This window comes from Hemitrygon akajei, chromosome 20 (assembly GCF_048418815.1).
Source record: "Hemitrygon akajei chromosome 20, sHemAka1.3, whole genome shotgun sequence".
Classification (NCBI taxonomy): Eukaryota; Metazoa; Chordata; class Chondrichthyes; order Myliobatiformes; family Dasyatidae; genus Hemitrygon; species Hemitrygon akajei.
In genome coordinates, this window is record NC_133143.1 from 59,425,543 (window position 1) to 59,440,544 (window position 15,002).

Below are 15,002 nucleotides of genomic sequence, written 5' to 3' on the forward strand. Positions count from 1 at the left end.
GGCAGTATACTGCTGCATATTTAATTATATGTTGTGTATGCGTGCGCTTTATGTCAACTTGTACATCGACTGAATACTTTTTTAAAAATCTGTTAATATATTTGTGTTAATATCATTTTATGGGATGTCTGAGGTGTATGTACTGAGTTATGCACCTTGGTTGCTGAGGAACGTTATTTTGTTTAGCTGTATATATGTGTATGGTTGAATAAGCAGCAAGTTCAACCCTAACTTGAACTCTCTGTTGACATATGGCGAGAAAAAAAATATGGGTTAACCATCAATAATTCCTGCCCTACACCCACCATACCTCCAACCCAGCCTCTCGTGTAGGAATCCTGAGTTTTCTGAAGCATTCAGAGAGTAACTTTGAAATAACAGAAAATGGTTTTAATTTTTGGGAGAAGTTCTGTAGGAGGATAGTAAATTCTGCTGTTTTTCTTCATCAGAACAAGTTAGAACTTTATGTACTGGTTTCCTCCCATACAATAATCATGTTATTTTTATTTGTTTCCTTTCTAAAACCATCAACCATATTGTGAGACAACATCCTGTGATCATCTTAGTCAGGTCATCGTGGCCTTAAAAATGCTACTTTGGGGAAGTAGACTTCCCCCACGGTTTTCTTTATCTTGAGATCTCTATTTATATTCTGAAGCATGTTGTTTTGATCTGAAAGGGGATGCATGTACTACGTGGAGTTAATAGTAAACAAAATAATCTGTAAGTAAATGCATTAATTACTCTGCTGCATGTGGCTTTAATTGTTGATGTTACTCACAGAATATTTAAAATTTCATCAACTTCCCAATATAAAGAATTTTTCAGCAGTTAAGTATGAAGTAGAATTTTAGAAGTAACGCTTCCGAGAATAAAGATGTTAGGATGCTTACAATTACCGGCTTACTGTTTACCTGTGCTGTGCACTACATGCATTTTGAATTATATTTCATTAACTTATTTGTGGTTGTATTTTGTTTTATGTGCTGTGTGTGATATATGTATTGCCGGTGCACTGTGGTCTGGAAGAACGTTGTTCTGTTTATATATGTGTATAGTCAGATGAAATTGGTCAGTTGTGTTGAAAGGTTAATAATGAATTGGCTACCTAGTAGTGTAGGATGGCCAGTATTAAACTGGGTGCCTGTTACACAGTAGTGTAGATGTGCAATGTAGATTGGCAGTTGTTGTGTCTACTTGGAAATGTTGGATCGCATGTAACACAGTTGTGTAGGGTGCTCAGTGCTGGACTAAGTACTAGTTATTAGTTCTTCCTGTTTTCTCTCTACTGACATCAACTCCAAGAAAGATTGTGAGTTCCACATAAAAGGCAGTTAGAATATAGAGCATTACAGCTCAGCACAGGCCCTTTAGCCCATGGTGTTTTGCTGACCCTTTAAACTATCCAAAGGTCAATCTAACTCTCCCCTCCCACACAACCCTCTCTTTTTATTTTATCCATATGCCTATCTGAGAATCTCCTAAATATCCCTAATGTTTCTGCCTCTGCCATCACCCCTGGCAGTGCATTCCAAACACTTACTATCCTCCGTAAAATAAAAAAACACTTGTGTCTGACATCCACCCCCCCCCCCCCCCCCCCGCCACCCCATACATTCCTCCAAACATCTTGTATTAGTAATTTCTGCCCTGGGAAAAGTCTCTGGCTGTCCACTCAACTTATGCCTTTTATCATCTTGAACTCCTCTATCAAGTCGCCTCTCATCCTTCTCCTCTCTAAAGAGAAAAGCTTGAGCTCACTCAACCTATCCTCTTTAGGTATACTCTCTAATCCAGGCAGCAATCCTGGTAAATCTCCTCTGCACCCTCTCTAAAGCTTCCACAACCTTCCTATAATGGGGTGACCAGAACTGAACACAAGTGTGGTCAAACTAAAGAGTTTTATTGAGCTGCAACTTTACCTTGCTGCTCTTGAACTCAATCCCCCAACTAATGAAGGCCAACACACCTTACGCCTTCTTTACCACCCTATCATCTTGCGTAGCACTTTGATAGCTCTATGAACATGAGCCCCAAGACCCTCTGTTCCTTCCCACAGTTAATTGAACCCTGCCATTAACCTTGTATTCTGCCTTCGAGTGCAGCCTTCTTACCAACTTACCAAGCTGATTTGATAGCATGATTTATGGTTACCCTTGATTTCTTCGCTGTGATTTAAAGATGCTGATCTTGCAAGTACTGAGGCAGACTCAGTTGTCAATCCATTTTTCTGAGGGCATTTCTTTAACACAGGAATGGGCTGTCTTGCAGGTGAACATCGTAATACTCTCTGTGGAGTCTGGCAGTAATGCAAATGGAGAGATCAGTAAATAAACTTCAAAGTTCTTTATCACAGCTGTATAGCAATGCAGGCACCTTATAGACATTCAAGTTCAAGTTTAATTGTCATTAAACTACACATTTATACATCCAAATGAAACAGCGTTCCTCTGGGGCCAAGGTGGCAAAACACAGTACATATAGTTACGATAGCGTATACAGCAACAAAAAATGTGGCACACCTCCTTAAGGTGACACCCAGTCTCATACCAACCTCCACCCAAGGGGTAGCACAGTAGCGTAGTGGTTAGCACAACACTTTACAGTACAGATACAATTCCTGCCGCTGCCTGTAAGGAGTTCGTACGTTCTCCCCGTGACTGCTTGGGTCTCCTCCGGGTGCTCCGGTTTCCTCCTGTAGTCCAAGGAAGTGCCGGTTGGTAGGTTAGTTGGTCATTGTAAATTGTCCCGTGATTTGGCTGGGGTTGAATAGGGGGGATTACTGGGCAATGTGACTCGAAGGGCCTATTCCGTGCAGAGTCTCAGTACATAAAAGGAAATTAAAAAGAGAATCACAAACTAGAAGGCACAGGCTTAAAGTGAGAGAGAAAAATTTAAAGAGCCCTGAAGGGCAACTTCTTCACAGAGAGTAAGGGTGGTGTGTGTATAGAATGAGTTGCCAGAGGAAGTGGTTGAGCCAGGTACAGTAATCACTTTTAAAATACGTTTGTACAGGTACATGGATAGGAAAGGTTTGGAAGATATAGAGGCCAAACACTAGCAAGTGGGACTAGCTTAGAATGGCACCTTGGCTGGCACAGATTTGCTGGGCTGAAGGGCCTGTTTTCATTCTGTATGACTCGATGACTTGTTACGACAGGAAGAACATTTACACCGTAAGCTGGTGAATGTCATTAAAGTCAGTTTGAGAATGGACTTATTGGCACATGCTTTTTTAATATCCCTGTGACAAAGGATAAGGGATGATGGAAAAATAACAAAAATGCCGCTTTAAACAGGTCTGCTCTGCTGCCTCCCTTTTCTAAGTAAGAGCATATTTAAATTGTCCCTTACAAATTGTTATGATGGTTCTTGTTTACTTGTGTGAAAGGCAGAATAGTAACCGATTCCCCGGCAATAGTAGATTTTGGGGCTTGGCCTAATATTCATTGTCACTATCATTTAATTTCAAAGCCATAGATGGTGTGAGATAACAGAAGTGAAAGCTATAATAATGTTTGTGTTGCCTTAAGAACTGGCTCATCTACTGAACTCATTTACCACACGCACAATCATACCGATTTCCAATAATGTGAATTATACTCAGGTGATGTGTGTATTGAATTGAAGTATTAAAGGCCTATTAAAGGTCATTCTAAGCTTTAACTTGTGTGCTAACTGTCCAGCTGCTTTACTGAAACTTAGGTGAAATGCACCAAGTTTTAAAATGGTTTTTTAACTTTTAAAAGATGTAGGCCAGGTTATGTGGTATTTTAGATCTTTTTAACTACGTGTATATATATTGGGTGCAGTGGTGACTGTGGTTTTCTATGTCGTTGGTTTTATTAGGAATTTGCCGAGAAGCATGTGTTTTATTTTCTAAGAATACCCATTTCCTAGTAATTTAAACCCTACAGCCTATGTCACTATCGGCTTATCAAGTTGCAAATTCTGTCTGTTGAGTTCAACCAAAATGTTTCTTCAGAGCTGCAGCCTGTTTTAGCAGTTGTCACACTACCAGCAAGAAAGTGATTTACTTGAAGATATAACTGTTGAACACAAACCAATTATAGTGTAAGTTAGTGAGGTATATTTTCAAGAACACTTTGCAAGGAAAAACAAGTGGGGCAGATTTACTCTTTTAGTGTATTATTGATGCTTCCTGGGGTGAGGAGTCTAGGACCAGAGGGCACAGCCTCAAGATAGAAGAATTTCTCTTTTAGAACAGAGGTGAGGAGGAATTTCTTTAGCTAGAGAGCAGTGAATCCCTGGAATTCATTACTGCAAACGGCTGTGGATGCCCTGTCATTGGGTATATTTAAAGCAAAGGTCGATAGGTTCTTCTTATTTAATCATTTGCAGGATGTGGGCGTCACCAGCTAAGCCAACTTTTAATGCCCCTCCTTAGTTGCCCGTGAGAAGGTGGTGATGAGCTGCCTTCCTGAACCGCTACAGTCCCTGAGGTGCAGGTACACCCACAGTGCTGTTAGGGAGGGAATTCCATGAGTTTGACCCAGCAACAATGAAGGAACGGTGATATGTTTCCGAGTCAGGATGGTGAGTGATTTGGAGGGGGATTTCCAAGTGGTGGTGTTCCCAGGTATCTGCTATTCTTGTCCTTCCAGGTGGTAGTGATCGTGGGTCTAGAAGGTGCTGCTTTAGGAACTTTGGTGTGTTGTTGCACTGCATCTTGTAGATAGTACACACTGCTGCAACTGCTCATCGATAGTAGAGGGATTGGATGCTTGTGGAAGGGGTACCAATCAAGTGGGCTGCCTTGTACTGGATGGTGTCAAGCTTCTTGAGTGTTGATGGAGCTGCACTCATCCAGGTAAGTGGCGAGAACTCCTGACCTGAGCCTTGTAGATGGTGGACCGGCTTTGGGGAGTTTGAAGGTGAGTTACACGCCACAGGATTCCTAACCTTTGACTTGCTCTGGTAGCCAAGGTGTTTATCTGGCTAGACCAGTTTAGTTTCCTGTCAATGGTAACCCCCCAGGATGTTGATAGTAGGGGGATTCAGTGATGGTGATGCTACTCAGTATCAAGGGGTGACAGTTAGACCCTCTCTTGTCGGAAATGGTCATTGCCTGGCACTTGTGGCTCAAATGTTACTTGTCAGCCCAAGCCTGGATATTGTCCAGGTCCTGCTGCAGTTGGGTATGAACTGCTTCACTATCTGAGGAGTCATGAATGGTGTAGAGCGTTGTGCAGTCATCTGCAAACATCTCCACTTCAGACCTTATGATGGAAGGAAGGTCATTGATGAAGCTGCTGAAGATGTTTGATCCTAGGAAACTTCCCTGAGGAACTCCTGCGGTGATGTCCTAAGGATGAGGTGATTGATCTCCAACCATGACAACCATCTTCCGTTGTGTCAAGTATGATTGCAGAGGAGTTTCCCCCTAATTCCCATTGACTCCACTTTTTGCTATACTTGGTCAAGTGCTGCCTTGATGTTGAGGGTTATCACTCTCGCCTCACCTCTGGTATTTAGCTCTTTGGTCCATGTTTGGACCGAGGAGCTGATGAGGTCAGGAGCTGAGTGGCCTTGACAGGACCCAAACTGGACATACATAAGCAGGTTATTACCTAGCAGGTGCTGCGTGATAGCACTGTTGATGACCCCTTCCGTTACTTTGCTGATGATTGAGAGCAGGCTGATAGGGTGGTACTGTAATTTCTTGATTAATAAGGACATCAAAGGTAATGTAGACAAGGCAGCTGAATTGGGATTGAAAGGAATGATAAGTCAGCCATGATGGAATGGCGTACTCGGTAAGCCAAATGACCTCATTCTCCTCTCTTGTCTTATGGACTGAAAAAGTGAAGTTTATTAGGTCTACTGGAAAGTAACAATGCTCAACTGGCAATTGAAAATGAGTAACCAATAGAGAAAAATACCATCAGTCACTTGAGATTTGACATCCTCATAATAGTAAAGCCTGTCTTGTGATAGTATTTACTGCCCAGCAATGGGACCTGGGTTTTTGTTCTGCTGTTCTACTGTTGTTCTGCACCAGTTAGCTGCCTCATGATTAATTGTGCTCATTGTTAATATAGTAACATTTTCAAACTTTGCAAAAACTTGTTTGCGTAGTGGTTTTTAAATTGCTCATGGAATTAAAGCTTCAAAAGTTTCAAAGGTTCGTTTAATATCGAGGTATACAACTCTGAAATTCTTCTTCTCCGGGTAGCCATGAAACCAAGAAAGAAAAGCAAGGCAGCACGATCACCAACCCCCCACCCCCCCCAACTCCCCCTCCCTGCAGAATAAAAGAACAAAAACGGCACAGGCACATCAAAACCCAAACCCCTCCTCCTGCACAAACCCCCCCCCCAAAAAAAACGGAACAGGTACATCGATCCCCAACAGTGCAGGATGGCCCCTTTGGCCCATGATGTTATACTGACCTTTTAACTACTCCAAGATCAAATCTAGTTGATTAAACTAAATCGATCTGGTTGGTTAAGGCTGGGTTTCTGGCACCTTCCTTGAAAGGAGGCTGCTGGAGAGGGGCACCAATATAATGGCACAAGGTGACATAAGTATTCGGGTGATACACGTGCAAGGAGTCAGACTGTGTCTTGAGTCAAACGTTTCTGTTAAGCTCCGAGTCACGATTTTTCCTGCTGAGCTTCCAAATCTGCTTGAGGAGTGAAGGTCTGCCAAGGTCATAGTTGTGATGCAGCCACGCACATTTGAGGAAGTAAAATTTGGGTGGCGCAGTAGGGTAGCTGTTCGTAGAATGCTCTGCAGCAATCAGTGATCAGCAATTCCTGCCTCTGGCATGAAAGAGTTTGTATGTTCTCCATGTGACTACATGGGCTTCCCCCCCCCCCACCCCCCCAGCATTCCAAAGATGTACAGATTAGGGTTCATAAGTTATAGGCATGGTATGCTGGCTCTGGAAGCATGCTGGCTCTTGCCAGCTGCCCACAGCACATCCCCGGACTGTGTTGGTCGTTGACAGAATAGATGCTCTGTATGTTCCAATGTACACGTGACAAATAAAGCTTAGTCCAAATAGGTGAAATGGGTGAAATCAGTGATTCACAGAAATGTACTTCACCTGCAGAAGGCTAGCAGTTTAAAGCTAAAAGCAAATGTTATTATCAAAGTATATGTTTCGCCATATATAATCCTGAGATTCATTTTCCTGTGGGCATACTCAGCAAATCTATAGAATAGTAACTGTAACAGGATCAATGAAAGATCAACCAGAGTGCAGTAGACAACAAACTGTGCAAATACAAATATAAATAAATAACAATAATTAACAAGAACATGAGATAGAGTCCTTAAAGTGAGATCATTGGTTCTGAAAGCATTTCAATGATGGGGCAAGTGAGTGTAGTTATTCCTTTTATTTAAGTATTGTGCATTTCTATCATATTGCGTGATGAAATTGTAGCTGAAAATTAATTGTAAAATGCGATTGGTATATGGTGAAGTTTACCAACCTCATTTTATGATTTACTTTGAACTTTGTAAGCATGTTGTGGTTCAGGAGAGAACATTACGATCCTTCATGCGATTTTTCCATTATCTGGGAGCACCACTGTTTATGGTTAGGCCCATTAAACCCAAAGTAGTCACATAGTTTTTTTAATGCATTTTCTGGCCAATTTTTTTCCCTAAGATTACCACTGGAATCTTAAACCAAGTTCACAGCTTATTTGTGGTAATATTTTGTTTTATATGCTATGTGTGATATGTGCTTTGCAAGTGCACCGTGGTCTGGAGGAATGTTGTTTCATTTGGAGAGAGATGTATATATGTATATGTGTGTCAGTTGACAATGAACTTGTGTGGGCAGTTTTGAACCCCTTATCTAAGAACATGTGTGTTAGCATTGGAGGGGTTCCAGAGGAGGTGCTCAAGAATGATTCTGGGAAAGGAAGGGTTAATCTAAGTGGATCATTTGATGTCTCTGGGCCTGTACTCACTGGAGTTTAGAAGAATGAGAGGGGATCTTATTGATACCAATCGAAGATTGAAAGGCCTAGATAGATTGGTTGTGGAGAGGATGTTTCCGATAGTCTAGGATCAGGGGGCACAAAATAAAGGGACACCCATTCAGAACAGATGAGGGGGAATTTCTTTAAAGGTTCAAATGTTCATTTATCATCAAGGTATACAACTCTGAAATTCTACAATTCTTCAGGTAGCCATGGAAGAGAAAGGCAGCAGGATCATCAACCCCCAAATCCCACCTCTCCACCAAAAAAAAATGACCAGGAACAGAAGAGTCGCAGCAACCCCCAAATACTCTTGGGGCTCAGATTCAGCAGCAGACCTTTCCCTCTCCAGTACAGAGCAACCGATCATACCTCGATACTTGCTTCAATGCTTCAGTCTCCTTCGTTGCTTTAATTGGCTATCAATGGGAGCTTTAATCGACAAACATCGGCTTGCACCCCATCCTGTAGCCTGTCCGCTACGAGGTTCATGCCAGCGGCCTCTTGGAATCCACTCTTCAGCCAGAGGGTGGTGAATCTGTGGAATTCATTGCCACAGACAGCTGTGGAGGCCAAGTCATTGGGTGTATTTAAAGCAGAGGTTGATGAGCTCTTGATTAGTCAAGGTGTCAAAGGTTACAAGGAGAATGGGGTTGAGAGGGATAATAAATCAGCCATGATAGAATGGTGGAGCAGACTCTGTGGGCTATGTCTTATGGTCTAATAATAACAGCAGCACAACAACTGGAAAGATAAATAATTAATACATGAAGCTAGGAGCGAAGATAATGCAACAATAAACATGAGAAAATCTGCAGATGCTGGAAATTCAAGCAACACACTCAAAATGCTGGTGGAACGCAGCAGGCCAGGGAGCATCAGTGGAAAAGAGTACAGCTGATGTTTCAGGCCGAGACCCGTCGGCAGCACTAGAGGAAAAAAAGATGAGGACGTAGAGTCAGAATGTGGGAGGAGGGGAGGAGAAACACAGAGCGATAGGTAAAACCAGAAGGAGGTGGGGAAAGGGGTCAAATGAAGAGGTGGGAAGGAGATAAAGAGCTGGAGAAGGGGAATCTGATAGGAGAGGACTGAAGGCCATGGAAGAAAGAAAAGTGAGAGGAGCACCAGACGGGGTTGATTGGTAGGTAAGGAGATAAGTTGAGAGAGGGGAAGGGGCATTACCAGAAGTTTGAGAAATCGATTTCCATGCCGTCGAGTGCAGGTTGCAGGTGCCCAGACGGAATTTAAAGTTTTATACCTCCACCCTGAGTGTGGCCTCACCGTGACAGTATAGAGGAGGCCATGGACTGACATGTTGACATGGGAATGGGAAGTGGAATTAAAATAAGTGGCCTCTGGGGAAATACCACTTTCTATGGTGGTGCTCGGCGAAGTAGGTCAGGTCATCAGCTATCATCAGTAACTTTAATTCTCAGGTAGACTGGGCAAGTCTGATTCTCAAACAGAGTTTGGGAGCTACATTCATTGAATGTAATCAGGATTGCTTTCTGCGACAGGCCATCTTTGATCTTGAGTTATAAAGTAGAGCAATTAACAGTCTCACAGGGGGAAACCTCCAGCAGAAAATATTCACGAAATAGTAGTACTTGTGCATTTGCAGATTGCTAAATCATTGGGAAAAGTGAGTTTTGGAAACATAAAGCTAGTACATCTTGGTGTAAGTGGCACCTAGGTTAAGTAGTTTGAAAAATAAAAGTTAAAAGGTTTGTAAGTAGATAACTGTTGAGAAATAAGTCCACTAGAATTATGATCTCTGGCTAACCAAGTAGTTTAAAGATAATATTGGATTAAAAAGAGCACTTAACATATTAATAAAGTTTTTGTGTGTGTGTGTGTGTGTGTGTGTGTGTGTGTGTGTGTGTGTGTGTGTGTGTGTGTGTGTGTGTGTGTGTGTGTGTGTGTGTGTGTGTGTGTGTGTGTGTGTGTGTGTGTGTGTGTGGTGTGTGTGTGTGTGTGTGTACATACACTCTCTATCAATTTTGATATTTTGTCACTTGTTCTTCAAGCAATATCTGATTTACTGCTGTTATCTGCAATATGTTAAGTGCTCCTTTTAATCCGATATTATCTTTAAACTACTTAGTTAGCTAGAGATAATAATTTTATATATAACATATAGTAAGATAGCAAGATATAAATAAATTGAGGACTGTATAATTCTCAATGGTACAAAAATAACAAGAATACATTTAGGACAAAATAATAGGTGGGAGATCTGTAGGGAGGGATGTGTGGACCAGGCAGTCGCGGAGGGAATGATCCCTGCGAAAAGCAGAGAGGGGTAGAGAGGGACTTATCCCACCTGGTACTTATCCCTGTAAGCATAAGTGCTACACCTGTCCCTAAACCTCCTCTCTTACCACCATTCAGGGCCCCAAACAGTCCTTCACTTGTGAGTCTGTTCGGGTCATTTATTGCATCCGGTGCTCCCGGTGTGGCCTCCTCTACATCGGCAAGACCCAGCGCAGATTGGGGGACCGCTTCGTCAAGCACCTCTGCTCTGTCCGCCACAACAGACAGGATCTCCTGGTTGCCACCCACTTCAACTCTGCTTCACATTCCCATTGGGATATGTCCATACATGGCCTCCTCTACTGCCATGATGAGGCCAAACTCAGGTTGGAGGAGCAACACCTCATCTACCGTCCGGGTAGTCTCCAGCCCCTTGGTATGAACATTGAATTCTCCAACTTCCGGTAATTCCCTCCCTCTCCCTTCCCCCATCCCACTTTCACTCTGCCTCCTCTTCTAGCTGCCTATCACCTGTCTCATGATTCTGCCTTCTTCTACTACCCATAGTGCTTTCCCTTTACATTCCTTCTTCACCTCTCCGGCCTATCCCCTCCCTGCTTCCCCTCCCCCACCCCTTGATCTTTCCTCTGATTGGTTTTCCACTCTCCCCCCACCTTCTTTATAGGGCCCCTGCCCCCTCCTTCTTCAGTCCTGACGAAGGGTCTCAGCCCGAAACATTGACTGCTCGTTTCAATGGATGCTGCCTGACCTGCTGAGTTCCTCCAGCTTGTTTGTACATGTTGCAATGACCACAGCATCTGCAGTGTACTTTGTGTTTGAAATTGCAATATGATCTAGGTCATAATGAGGTGTAGGAGTAGAATTAAGCCATTCAGACCATCAAACCTCATCCGCCACGTGGATGTGGCTGATTTCTCATCCATTCTCATGCTTTCTCCTAATTTTCATCATTCGTTGGTAGAAAATAGGATGGGTTCGATTTCAAGTATCTGCTGAATAGGTTACGATTCCTAGAACATGTTGCGAGGATCTCAATATTCTGGACTATATGTAGTTAATGTGAACTGTGCTGCAAGTGTACTTGTCATTCAACCATACAGCTAAATGAAACATCACTCCTCCACGGTCAAAGTGCATAACACAGTCCCTACACTCACATTCTCACACAGTGCATATAGTAACAATATATAGTCCCTGACTGATAATGGCCTGAACACTGGTGGGGCATGGAGTGTTGTCCTGGAGCCACGTTCCTGTAAGAGCAAGCAGGCAGCAGTTCCTAATCTTACACTGGGTCAGCCGCAGATGAAGGCAATCAAGGGAGCAAACACGGGTGAGCAGCACCGAAGGGAGAGCCGGCCGCCAACCCAGCACGTGCCGTGCCTCTATTCTCCCCCACACCGTCTCCAGTGCCTCCTCCACTGGGTGGCTGCATCAGGCAATGCCACGACCCGAGGGCCTAGTCCGTGAATCACTATAGGTGGTTAACAGATCACACCCCCCACCACACCCAACCATTTAGATCAGTGCAGGATGCAGTGAAATTCATTGCTGCTGCTCATTTTAGCTTTCAGGCAAAATCCACTGTGGTTTTTAGTATAAAACTACAAAGCCAATCTTGTGAGAGGCAGGTAGCAGATCAAGCTATCACAATGCTTTGATTTGGAACGTTAATACTGCTCCTGTCTCCACAGATGATGTCTGACCTGAATTTTCACTTTCTGTGGCTATTCCAGTTAGTCAGTGCCAACTAATTTCACTCTGCCATTTTCCAAAGCGCAAAGCTTTGTGGTTAACAACAGTAACACACACAAAATGCTGGAGGAATTCAGCAGGTCAGTCAGCATCTACAACAGCAAAAAAATGGTCAACGTTTCAAGCCGAAACCCTTCACGGGTTTATCGTTTAGCGCAATGCCACTACAGCTGTGGCTTCAGAGTTCAGTTCCAGCATCCTCTGCAAGCATGTTTGTATGTTTCTTCTCTTGTGCACATGGGTTTCCTCCCACAGTCCAAAGGCCTGGTCACTGTAAATTGTCCTGTGATTAGGCTAGTGTTAAATTGGCGGGTTGCTGGGCGGTGTGGGTTGGTGTGCCTTAGGGGCCCGTCCGTGCTGTATCTCCTAACTAAATGAATAAATACTTAAATAATCAGGAAGGAAAGGAAGAGGAAAGGAGTAAGAATAAAAAGGTGGCGGGAAGGGAAGGAGTACGAGTAGTAGGAGATAGGTGAGGCCAGGTGGGTGGGTAGGGGAGGGGAGATGAGGAGAACCTGGGAGGTGATAGGTGGAAGAGATAAAGGGTTGAAGAAAAAGGAATCTGATTGGAGAGGAGGGTGAACATGGTAGAAAGGGAAGGATGAGGGGCACCAGAGGGAGGTTGTGGGCAGGTGAAGGAATGCTGGAGGATCTCAGCAGGTGAGGCAGCATCTATGGAGAGGAATAAAGAGACCCTTCATCAGGACTGGAAGGGAAGGAACCCTTACCCTCTGTTATCTCTTCTCCCCCACGCCTTCCTTTCCAGTTCTGATTACTGTTTTTAGCTGACTCTTAGCTGAATGCTGCACCGACAAATCTTGTGCATTGTTCGATTGCTCAGGTGGATGTTTCTTTCATGCCAGCTCAGACTGCTGCAAGCACCTTTCAGGTGTCAGCAGTCGTGATCTTATCTCTTATCGCGTGCCATCTGTCAGTTTGATCCCTGATTTGCAGTCACTCAGGCTAGGAAACCCTGCCTCCCTTCAGCACCACCCAGCCTTTAGCACTGAGCTATCATTTAGTCTGACACACAGTATTGTTATCTTTATTGTAGTTTAACTTTACTGTGCTTGCTCGTATTTTCATATGAGGCCCTCCATTGGTCAGGTGTGACCATGGGTGTTGTGATCCAGCCGTCTACATGATATGCAAGCCAGGGCAGTACGATATGGAGAGCAAACTGTTGCCCATGGAGCAAGCTCCCCCTCTCAACGCAGCCCATGAATCCAAAGGAACGGCAGAGACCGATACAATTTGGTGCCAGCGGCTTCGCAGGAGTTGCCAGTCAGCGTTGAACTCAACATGGGACTGCTTAGGGACTCCAGCTCTGGAATTTTATTCCGAAGCCTTCCCCATGAGTGGGTGTAGCCTCAAGGCAGCAGAGGGTTGAAATCAGAGTTTTGCTTCTCCCAGGTGAGCTGCCAACCATGGCTGACGAACCCCAGCCGCCCAGAGCAACTGGTTTCAAGGTGCCAGTAACCTGCCTTGGCCCCTTTTCCTGTCAGTGGAAACATTTCCACCCGGCCTCGTACTGAAGCCCCATGTGAAGATCAGAAACTGGACTGGGCTGTCAGAGGCTACTTGAGACATAGGCTAGTAGCAGCATGCAATAGGTAGTAGGAGTTTTTCCCACTGCTCCCACTGGATCGGACAATCTTAAGGAATCATTTTTCTATAACCACCTATATGCATGTAATTTTTCAGTGAATTTCCAAGTAATTACAGTACAGTTGCCTCTGTGTTTTTCTAGAAACTTCTTAGTTTCAATAGCATGTGTCATATTACTTGATTCTAGCTTTCTTACTGGTTAACTGTTGATCTCTAGTCTGGTATGAGAAGACCACATCTTTTTAGTCTTCTCTTGTCTTTGTTTCTCTTGCCACACTCCTTCTTTGCTGTTGTAACACTTAATAAAACAGCCAGAAGTAACAAAGTTCAAAGTAAATTTATTATCAAATCCATATTTCTCACCATATACAACCCTGAGATTCATTTTCTTGAGGGCATTTTCAAGAAATCTGTCATAAAATAATAACTAAAACAGAATCAATCAAAGGCTGCAACAATTTGGGCATTCAGCCAAAGAAGACAAACTGTTGAAATACAAAAAGAAAAAAAAAATAATAATAAATAAACAATAAATATTGAGAACATGATACGGGTCCATAGGTTATGAGAACATTTCAATAGTGGGACAAGTGAAATTGAGTGAAGTTTTATACCTTATTCTTGATGCCTAAAGAAACTTTGGATCATAGAAGCACCAGCATCCAACAGTACCTAGCACCAATCATCACAAATTGAAGACTTCCTCGCGGTTTGATGAGGTTTCCCGATAAGCACATTGCCCTGACAGCTACCTGAAGCTCAGCCAGATTGTTTGCAAAGCTTGGTGTCCTAGAGGACTCTCCTCACACGTATGTTATTAATAAAGTCACCACTGTAGCTTTGACTTTTCTCTTCATTCACCTTTTTACCAAGGCTGTCCTTACCTGAGTTGGTTAACTTGAGAGTCAAGTATTCCAGCCTGTGTTTCCTCTGGGTAGTCTGGTTTCCTTCCCATGTTCCAAGGACATACAGATAAGGGTTAGCAGATTGTGGCCGTGCTATGTTGCTGCAGGAAGCAGGGTGATGTTTACAGGCTACCCCCAGCACAGCCTCGAACTGTGTTGGTCATTGACACCAACAATGCACTTCACTGAATGTTTCAATAATTGACATACATGTAACAAAGACAGCCTCTAATCTGCTTTTAAGAATAGCTTCATCTTCGAATGTGCTAGTTGACAAGTTGGTCCAAGCTCCGAAAATCCCTCCCCATCATCTTGACAAGTGGGTTCCAGATTGGCGGAGGGGATTCAGTGATGTGCTCTGATATTGTAACTCCTATACAAGAGAAAACTGCAGATGCTGGAAATCCAAGCAACACACACAAAATGCCGGAGGAACTCATGTCCTGATGAAGGGTCTGTGCCCGAAATGTGGACCGTTTACTCTTTTCCATTGATACTC

At 43.5% G+C, this 15,002-nt stretch overlaps 1 protein-coding gene and 1 long non-coding RNA gene across 4 annotated transcripts in view; one reads left to right on the forward strand and one right to left on the reverse strand.

Moving 5' to 3' along the window:
- bcl2b (BCL2 apoptosis regulator b) overlaps window positions 1–15,002 on the forward strand; it is a 153,803-nt gene that overhangs the window by 56,679 nt on the left and 82,122 nt on the right. The gene's annotated exons all lie outside the window — the stretch shown is intronic.
- LOC140713827 (uncharacterized) overlaps window positions 1–15,002 on the reverse strand; it is a 112,431-nt gene that overhangs the window by 9,171 nt on the left and 88,258 nt on the right. For both annotated transcript variants that reach the window (XR_012095742.1, XR_012095745.1), the window contains exon 2: window positions 2,123–2,299. This is a non-coding gene — a long non-coding RNA (uncharacterized lncRNA). The remainder of the gene's footprint in view (window positions 1–2,122; window positions 2,300–15,002) is intronic.